Below are 11,419 nucleotides of genomic sequence, written 5' to 3'. Positions count from 1 at the left end.
GATGCCATAGTACTTACCAAAAAGGCGAGCATATGTGTGCGACTAAATCTAGGTCCCAACTGCCTCTGAATCTGAAAACATGAAGTTTAAAAATGTGAGTATAAACTCAGTGAGTGAACATAAGAAGGGAACAAGCAATCGATAAGAAGAATTTGGAAATCATGATGCACTTGATTTAATTTCTTACTAAAAACCCATTATTTCAAACCGTGATTAATACCCTCATTGTGTTTCACAAACCCATGATCAATCCATGAAGTTAAATAGGTGAAAAGTAGGTCAAAATCAAGCAAGGTAGCAAGCATGGTAGCAAGTTTCTCGCTGCAGCGAAATTCAGGGGCCAAAACAAAAAGTTTCTTGCTGTAGCGAGAAATAGTGTCAGTTTACATATGTTTCAGTTTTTCTAGTATATCTCCCACTACAGAAGTTAAATTGATCTTATTTTTAGACCATTAGAAAGCTAAGAGGAAGGGATACAACTTTTATGTTTACCACTTTTCCCAGTTCGGACGGATAGGTGGTCAAACTCTTCATCGAAGTGAAAGCACTGCATCAAAACCTGAGAGTTTCTTGCTGCAGCGAGATGTAAGGCACCTAAATGTAAAAAGGACCTCCTTTGCACTAAAAATCCATTTGGTGCCACAATAAACTCAATTTGCAAGAAAATGGGACATTCTCAAGATTCATCATGCCAATTTCAACATGAAATACTCAAAAATTTCCAAAGTTCAACATGCCAAAATTTCACATGCATTACAACCATATACTATATTCATGAACTTTTGTTTCACAAAAATATATATACATATATACATACATAAACACCAATGCCACCATCATCTCACCCAGCTCATGTTCATCCCCCCACATCGTGCACATAACCGGAGTCATCATGTGCATCCTCCCACATCGTGCACAATTAGTGCCATCATGTGCATCCCCCCAAATCATGCACATGGGCACTTTCATCATCCAACTCCCTCACCACCATCATCACCGGCACGTGCATCCCCCCACATCGTGCACATGCACGGTTATCATTATCACACAATATCAACCATCCATGCACAACATATATATATATGTAATAGTGCATGAATCCATAACATCCACAAGTCACAACATAGAGACAATTTATCTAGGGCTTGTTCCCAAGCACCCGTTTTTAAAGAAAAGTTGGATAAAATCATTCAAAGGTTTTGTGCAGATACATTCACATTCCCAAAACAATTTTGAAATGCAAGTTCACTCACCAATATTTGTTGAATCTTTAATTGACTCTAACATCGATTATTGCTTCAAATGGACATGTGAGGCCTTGTTGGAACCTATCACCCACAATATAACTATAAAAAATATAATAGCCCATAAATCTAATTTCTAGCCATCTCTAACACCTTAAAATCAAATTCTAACTCATTTCTCACCTTGTGGACTTGTAGTTGAACTCCTTTTCAAGAGTTTTCAAGCTACTATGGCAAGTCTCTCTTTCTCCCTCTAAAACTTCCAACTAGTGAGAGAAAGTGATGAACAAAGACTTTTGAAGGCTATTGAGGTGTAAAAGTGGAAGGGCATGAAAAACCTTATGAAGGAGTGGGCAAAAGCATGAAATTTGGACTTTCCATGAGGGATTTATGGAGGAATAAAGGTTTTCCTCCCATGGATAATGAAGAAAACGTGAAATCAAGAGAAAGGCCGGGATGAAGAAGGAAAAGCTATTGGAGCATAGATATTTATGCTTCAAGTAAATCCAAATTTCCCCTAAAATTACCAAAATACCCTTAACATGGTGGCTTTGTCTTCCTCCCATCCTTTGTGCAACCTTTTTGCTCTTTTGACACCAAAACAAAGTTCATAATAGTCTAAAGGTACTCAGGTTCGAAAAACTTAAAAATTTAGACTCGAGATGTAAAATGACCATTTTGCCCTTATCGTGGAAATTATCATTATTTTTATCTTTCTCATTTATTTACCATCATAAACATCATTCATTCATTCCTTAGGCCTATTTAGACCTTAATAGCATAAAAAAACCCACTTGTAGGAGCTCACCAAGAGAAATTATGAAATTACCACTAGTCCGCATTATCTCGTCTACTTCTAGTTATGTGCCTATGAAGATCGAGATTTCATAGGTTCATTTCTGAATTACCCTTTTAACTCAATAATCAACCTCAATTGGCATCCGTAAACTTTATTAGCTACCGTATCAAAATATGGGGTACTACAATCTCGATTTTGCTTGGTCCAAATTCATATTCTTGTATCCTGACTCTAAATCATGGCTTATTACCAAAATCTTTACTCGTACATGCTTACTTGAAATATCAAATCATCATCTTTTTTCCCAAGTAGATCTCTACAAATCTCGTTGTGCACTGCTATTTCCTCACCAAGGGTAATATCAATTATCTAGAGCATATCGCCATTATTCACTAAGCATTTAAAGCATAATTCAATCCTTGCTTACCCTTATCAGGTACTCTACTTTGATAATTACTCAAAATAAAATAAAACATGTGAGGGAAACACTTTTTACCATTGCATACTCTGCCTCCACAAGCGTATCAAGACCGTAGCATTATCGGGTCTACATAATGGCAAGACAATCATTGTCTCAAACCAACATCTCCATACATTTTTAGACTTGCAGCGTACCTTTGTATTACGAGACATATCAATCATGAGCACCAACGTCGCTATATAATTATTAGCTCCTTGAGCTTTATTATGTTCACATTGTGAGAATTCTTTCGAATTATTTCACCAAAGTATTCACAAAGTGGATACAAGCCCATAACTTATGGTTCAATAACTAAAGCAGTGAACACTATCCCATCATTAAAGTTCTACCCTTATCTATCAATCATAACTCCCTTGCACATTTACTTATACATTGCTTGGTTGCTCACAAAACTCTCATGGCCATGCCATTTTGATCTTTTATGGCAAGTTAACTAACATATTCTCTTATGCTTTTCAATACACTTCCGAAACACTTAAACACATCCTTTGGTGGAATTCAGTTGAGGACTTAAACAATCAAAAGCTTACCTTCAGAACCATTCATAACTTTAACAATCCAATGTATGCTCAATGACATTTCACCTCATCGGTTCCAACGGACATTATTTTCAAATCTCCTAAGGCGTCCTTGTCCTTAATTTGAACCACACAACTATCTTAGTATAATTGCATTGATTATTCTTAAGCTTTTTATGTTCATCATAGCAACATCCATATTTCTCCCATTATTTACCTTACTTTTCATTCACTCTTTCCTTAGACTTTAACAAGGCTTAATCTCTTGTCTTATTTACCTACATGTCAATATATAAGGCATTAAAGAAACTTTCCAATTCATTCATATAAATATTTTTCCAAAACCTTAAAACTCTAATTAACGAAGCTTAACATCATGTCCAAGGACCATAATTCAGCTTGTAAATTCAACTTCATGCCCTTTACATCTTATTCATGCGTCCTAGACATGAGGTGCTCCTAGCACGCGGTGCCGTGGCTGCTAGAGTTTACTTAATCAACGCTATTCATCTACATTTAAGGTTACTACATTAATCATCCTCGACCGTTTGGTTTTCCTCCAAGCTTACGTCACGATTTCCATAACCATTTATATTCTTTTGTATTTATCACATATAATAGGCCAAGCCAATACTTCAAATTCATCTCATCCTTTAACAATTGTCAACAATCAATAAATCCCACCTTAGGACAATCTTTCCATATTGTGTAATAACTTTACCAATATGTATAACACCACACACATAATTATTCACTGCTCCTAGTGTTCCACAATTCCTTTGTATTTCGCAACTAGTTGTCTTACTTATCTTATAACACAAATAGTTTAACCACTTCAACTTAGTATCATCATGAATTTTGTCTATCTTGATCATTCTACTTATGCTCACATCATTACTTCAAACTAGAATTTATTCTTCCCCCATTTTCATAATTATTTCCAATAGCATATATTATGTCAATTTAGTATCTTATAATACCACCTATGCAACCCACCAGGCATATTGTGTTCAAATCTCAAATCGTTACGAACAATTCTTTGTTTCCACCAATGACATGAGTAACTCCATATATACATATACACATCCATTTAAATGTCAACATCCATTACCATGTGTAAGAACCCCTTTTTTACTTTCCTCAATTTCGACATGTCTACTCCACATTTCACTTTTTGTGCTATGCCAAGATCATCCTTTAGGCATATTCCACTACTAACGATCGTATACCTTTACCATAACATTTTAATGCAACTTGATTAGACAATTATTTCCAAATAACTCTTAAAAACCTAAACATCAAGTTGTACACCACTTAGTGTTAAGATCTTAACGTTACTCACCAATCCTTAACCAATTACATTTATAAAGTATACGATTTACTTAACTGTTGCATTTCACCCTTGCAGCTATAAAAATCAAAATTTCTTAAACTTAGGATGTAGAAACTCCCTCTTAGAACTTATCCAAAAATTGATATTCCTAAATCCTTTACCTTTGTGAAGATCACATCCGAAATTGATCATTTTTATCATAGATTGCATACTCAACCCAATAGACTTTTAAATTGATCGTTAAAGCAATTCGTATATCAAACTCAAATATAGAACTCCATATGGCATTTAGACTAGATCCGACATCCCTCAATCATTTAACTTCAAGCTATCAAATCCACAACTAGTCCTTTAATCCTTTGACCTCACGCATAGCATAACAAAGTTCATGCTCCTTCTTAGAGAAAATTTGTTTACCAACCTCTCACTTGATGACCACAGATCAATTATCATAGTCACTGAATTTCACCCTTAAGCTAATTCATGTACTTATAACTATAAACCATAATAGTTTAAATCGAACCTTGGGATCTTGCCATTACTTAATTGAAATCGAAACCAGCTTTATCTAAGCTGCTTTGCACATAGTCGACACTTATAAGTTACAAAATATTTCAAAAGCCCACACCATTTCTATAGGGGCATGACAAGCTCATTTAACATAGTGCACTTACCTTCGTGCACATCAACATCATTTTACACCTTTCTTAATACTTAGATCTATAAACTCCAAGTAAATTACAACCATCATTATTCATTTCAGTCAAAGTGCACCCCTTATTACCATTATCGTACATGTTCCTTTATATTGACCTCAATAATGATCCAATGTCATCCAATTTCTTCCCATTGACAATTATGGGCTCAAATTATAACTCCACTAAATGAATAAGTCATTACAAACCTATTAGTCTAGCTCCAATTTCCTTCATCATTAATCGGAGGGATTTGTTATTACATTAACCTTTCATTAGGAGCATTTGCTTAAAATCTTTCCAACAACAGCTCGTGTTTCGGATGGCATCCTAAACCCGGACAACGGCACCACTTATGACCTTTGCATAATGTTAGCAAGAGGGTAAGTTGCTAGGAATAGGAGTTCATATAGCCTCTTGTTTATGAATTGTGCTACAGTCACAAACCATAAACAAGACTCTATATTAACTCCAATAACTCCACTGATTGAGACGAGAATCACTAGGACTCGACTAAACCTAGAGCTCTGATACCACCTTTTTCACAGCCCAAATCTCTGGCCATGATCGGTGCATGGGCCCAATGGGCATAACCCATTAAGCCTAAGCAAGCTTTTTTTTTTTTTTGCAATCCCGATCATCATTCCCAATCATCATTTCTAAACCACATATTGTAATTTTCTACTAAAAATATTTCAGTAACATTTTATAGTGACCCAATACTCACCATTTTATTATGTCAAAATAATGTCACCCATTTGCCAACTCATAGTGGCATTAGTAATCAAATATACATATTTGACTTATAACATGGATCCTAGTAGATTACAGTACATATACGTGTTCACAAGTAACAGACTCTTGACCGTCAGTGGAGTGACCGTGGGTGAAGGTACAACTACTAAGATGCCTTAGTACCTACCAAGAGGAAACGTATACATGGACAACTCAATCTAGGTCCCAACTGCCTCTAAATTTGAAAACATGAAGTTTAAAAATGTGAGTATAAAACTCAGTGAGTGAACATAAGAAGGGAACAAGCAATCGATAAGAAGGACTTGGAAATCATGTTGCATTTGTTTCAAAAACAATGCAATTGATTTAATTTCTTACTTAAAACCCCTCATTTCAAACTTTGATTAATGACCTCATAGTGTTGCAAAAACCCATGATCAATTTATGAAGTTACATGGATGAAAAATATGTCAAAATCAAGCAAGGTAGCAAGCATGATAGCAAGTTTCTCGCTGCAGTGAGAAACATTCCTGAATTGCATATGTTTTGGTTTTTCAAGCATATCTCCCACTACAGAAGTCCAATTGACATGATTTTTGACCATTAGAAAGCTAAGAGGCTGGGATATAACTTTTATGTTTACCACTTTGCCCAGTTCTGAATTCAAGATGGTCAAAATTGTTGTCAAAGTGGAAGCACTGCACTAGAATTTTGGGACCACCAGAGAGTTTCTAGCTGTAGTAAGAATTCTTTTTCGCTGCAGCGAGAAACAAGGCTAGTTTGTGCCCCCACCACCCGAGAGTTTCTCGCTGTAGTGAAAATACATTCTCATTGCAGTGAGATTCAAGGCAGATGACAATTAAGCGATTTTCACATGCCACAAAATCCTTTCCTACCATATTACACATCAAAGTGAACACATTGACAATAATCAAGTTTCTCATTATTCATTTCAATCACATATTATAGTCATAAACTTTCTATCACATATACATATATAAACATATATAAACACGTACACCACCCCACTTCATTCATCGTCATAGCCGGGTCATCATCATCAGCTTATGTGCACTCCCTACTCGCACATAGCCGAGTCATCATTGGCTTATGTGCACTCCTTACTTGCACATAGTCGGGTCATCATCAGCTCATGTGCACTCCCACATCGCACATAGTCGGGTCATCATCAGCTTATGTGCACTCTGACATCGCACATATCTGGGTAATCATCATCACACAACATTCTTCATCAATGCACAACACATATTCATATATATACATACCAACATAATATAGGAGCACATGGATTCATCTTTTTACACATTTCACATTCTCACAACATCTAAACATTTTATCAAGGGCTTGTTCCCATGCATAATTTAATGAAAACCAAGCAAAATCATTTAAATGCTTCATCCTAACACATAAGTATTTCCCAAAAACACTTTGATACAAGTTCACTCACCGATATTTGTTGAATCTTTAATTGACTCTAACTTCGATTATTACTTCAAACGGACATATGAGGCCTCATTGAAACCTATCACACACAATATAACCATGAAAAATATAACAGCCCATAATTCTAATTATTAGCCATCTCTAACCACCTAAAATCAACCTTAACTCATCTTTCACCTTGGTGGACTTATAATTGAACTCCTTTTCAAGAGTTTTCAAGCTACTATGGCAAGTCTCTCTTTTTGTCTCTTAAGCTTCCAACTAGTGAGAGAAAGTACTAAATAAAGACTTTTGAGGGTTTTAAGGTGGGAAAGTGAAAGAGCACAAAAGGTTCTATGAAAAAGTGTTCAAAAGCATGAAAATTGAAGCTAGAGAGAGAAAGTTATGGAAGCTTTAAGGGAGGCTTCCATGGAAGATGAAGAAACGTGAGATGAGGAAGGAGAAGAACAAAAAGCTACCGAAGAAATGAAGAAGCTGCTGAAAAAATAAGATATTTATAGCCTACGCTTATCCAAACTTCACTTAAATTATGAAAATACCCTTAACAAGTTGGCTTTGTCTTCCTTCAATCCTCTATGCAATCTTTTTACTCTTTTGACATTGAGATAAAGTCCATAAGAGTCTAGAAATACTCGGGTTCATGAAAGTTTAAAAATTTCGACTTGAGATGCAAAATGATCGTTTTGCCTCTATTATGAAAATTATCGATATTTTTATCTTCTTCATTCATTTTACCATCATCCTTTTATTCCTTAGGTCTATTTAGGCATTAATAACATTTGAAAGCTACTTTCAAGAGCTCGCCATGAGAAATGACGAAATTACCCCTGGCCCATATTATCACGTCTACTACTAGTTATGAGTCTATATAGGTCGAGGTCTCATAGTTATTTTGCATCACAATTCTTAGGTTTATATGTAAGGCATAAATGTTCCATTTGTATTAAAATGGTTTATATATATATATATATTCTTATGTTTTTAATATGCAATATTTCTATCCTTGGCTTGTTTCCCATCTTTGCCCTACTCATGGAGCCGATGATCACTGAGTCTATGAGACTCACCCCCTTATCCTCCCTTTTTTTTTGTAGATAAGTGATCAGCTCGCGTGTATTGCCTCAACACATTTTGACTCGTTGCAACATAGGTAATGGCATCTCTTAAACTTCCACTCCGAGTCGCTCCACTGCATAGAGGTCATGTTGTGTAAAACAGTTAGAATTATAAAAATTATTAGTTTATCACAATTGTATTGCTAAGAAATTTTGAGGTTGTGTAATGGATCCTAAGTGTGACGTTTGAATGTGCCTTGAAGCTTGCTAGAATTGGATATTGTTATCTAAACACCGAATTTTAGTTAAAGCTCTAATTCAATTTAAGTAAATGATCATATTTTGTATAATTTGGTAGAATTTTAATGGTCACTATAGGGGAAATGTTATAAGGAAATCCTAGTCTTTTTAACATACGTATTAAAATGTTTGATTTAGTTAACAAGAATCTCAACTAAGGCTTGTTCGAGATTTTGGTGGGTTCTCCCACAAGTCTTGGATGCTGATAACGATCGGGAAGAGGGTCGTTACAAAAACTCTAAGCCTTCAGCCACTTCTCAGCCATTTCGTAAAGTAAGAAAAGAAAAATAGCTTTCTTTAACTGACAAAAATAAGATTCAGCAAGAATTTTTAATCTTTTTATTTTAGAAACAAAACTAGCTAGCACAAGTAAAATCTTACCTTTGAGAAGGTCTTATTCAGTCACTGTGTGGATTACTGTTAAAGGCCAAACACTTGGGTGGTTGAAGATTTGACAAATTCTAAAGGTAAAGAAGCAAAGATTTTGATTTAATTGGCTTTTGATTACGATATTTAGAGCCATTTATGTAACTTTTAAACTTATGAATGTTCATAAAATTATAAGAAAAACACAAACATTGATCTTGTAGGATTCGATTGTTTCTTTGATTAAATACTAGTTTTATATTCTTCTACGTTGTATTTTAATTTATTGATTACTTTCATATTTGAGCATGAGGTCGAATCCTAGTGGAATGCTATGCTTTGATTTGACCCCTACGGATGCCTAACCAAGTATGCCAAAATAGGATATTTTTGGGTATAACATGAAGCATGTGAAGGCAAATGAGTGGTCAAGAAAGGAATTATCACCCCAAGTGATTTAGGGGACATATCCGAATAGTTCTTGGTTGATATTCACTTGTTGAAGTCCTTGGCCAAAGCAACTTGGAGATTATGAAAAGAGTTTCTTAAGTCTCCATAAAGGTAATGATTCAACTGGAAAAATGAATATGGAGGTCAATAAGAGTAAACACTATACCATGCTCCTATCATATCCGGGATATATGCTGAGGACATGAATTACACTGATAGACTGTACATTGAAAGGTTGTCAAAGAACCTTTTAACTCTCATAATAATTGGGTGGCATGATGCATTACTAGATGCCAATCTTGGTCTATGAAATTAAATTAATTAATTTAAAAAAGATTATAATTCAATTTCATTGTCGACATGTTAGGAACCTAATAGGTCACACACAATAAGTTGTATTATGAATTAAATTCGGAGTGTGATGATTTGAATTGGACTTAAATCAAACCCAACGTTGTTAACTTCTAAGGACTTAATTGAAATAGTTTAATTAAATATAAGGCCAATATTATAATTAGTTATAATATTAAAGCCTTCATTGCAAACAAATAAAGTAAATTTAATTTAATTTTAATTTACAATGACTTAATTAAAAGTTTTAATTAAGTGTTGGGCCAATTTTATAAGGGGTCATAATATTGATGTCTTATTTGCAATTTAAGAAGTTGATTAACCTAGATATAAATATCACTTTTCAACTACTCCTCATAATTCAAATGAAACACACAAGATAGGTTTTTGAGTTGTTAGAAAACTAACAAGAAAGCCTAACCACGCACTTTCTTAAGTGACTTGAAAAATAGTTTTCCAATTTTGTGATTCAATTAGGAGGAGTGTGATTGTGTGGAGAGGACAAGTTGTTGTCCACCTTGCTAACACAAAGGCATAGTTGAGAAAGCTCCCTCATTGTGAAGGTTCAAGTGCAACCGTGTGTGCAACCGTTAAAGGCCAAGCATTTGAATGGCTCATGTTCTTTGCTTCCTTTGTGGTGTTCATGGGTTGGACAAGGAAGAGGTACCATTGTGATAGCCACATCACTTGGTAAAGGTAATGTTATTTTTCTGATTACTTCTCTTCTAGTTTTGTTTATGTTAAAACCACTAACGTGATCCATGTGTGGCAGCATGGCATGGTATGTTTAAATTTTTATTTTCCGTTACGTATGATAATTGTTATCTTTAAGTTTCATGCCATTCCAATGGTGATATCAGAGCCTTCCTTAGCTTTTTTTAATACAAATGATGTCTCATTGTTGTTGATTAATTGCTAATATTTGATATTAGGTGTTCGAGTTTAAGCTGGTAAGGATTGAAAATTTTTTTTAATTCTATTTTGGAGTTGTTTCAATTTTTTTTAGAGAAATTTAATTAGTGAATTTAAATCTTTATTGTGGATTTACTAATATGAATTTTAGTGTCTTGATTTGACTAGATTAAGAAGATCATAAGATGCACAAATTAAATTCGCAAAATCATATTAAAGTTCATGATGTTTTGGTGCAGTTTAAGAGGCAAAATTCGATTCTGTCCAACAATTGTTACAATTTGGTTTTTAGTATTAAAAAGGCATCTGATGGCCTTGAAAACTTTTGAGAAAATCATGGAAGTAATGTACTTTGGAATAGTTCTAAGAAGGATTGCTGGCCAAAGGTGAATGGTGGTGCAATAGCCACATAATCATGGCTGAAACTGTTATTACTAGCATCTATTTCAAACTACTATTTTGGCAACTTAAAAGGAGCCTAAATTTGTGCAATTAGTTGCAGTTATTTTCTTGAATTTTAAGTTTTGAAAGACTTCAAATATTGCCAAAATTTAAAGTTTAAAAATCAAGGGATTTGATCCCTAGGATTTTGGCATTGTCAGTGTGACCTCAGCAATTGAAAACGTGACTGTGTCCAGTAGGCATAGATCACAGTTTTTGAGTTTTTTGGATAACTTATCACAACCCAAATCCAAGGGCCCGTGATTGGGGCACGA

This window comes from Theobroma cacao, chromosome 9 (assembly GCF_000208745.1).
Source record: "Theobroma cacao cultivar B97-61/B2 chromosome 9, Criollo_cocoa_genome_V2, whole genome shotgun sequence".
NCBI classification, from domain to species: Eukaryota; Viridiplantae; Streptophyta; class Magnoliopsida; order Malvales; family Malvaceae; genus Theobroma; species Theobroma cacao.
Note: the sequence above shows the minus strand (reverse complement) of the source record.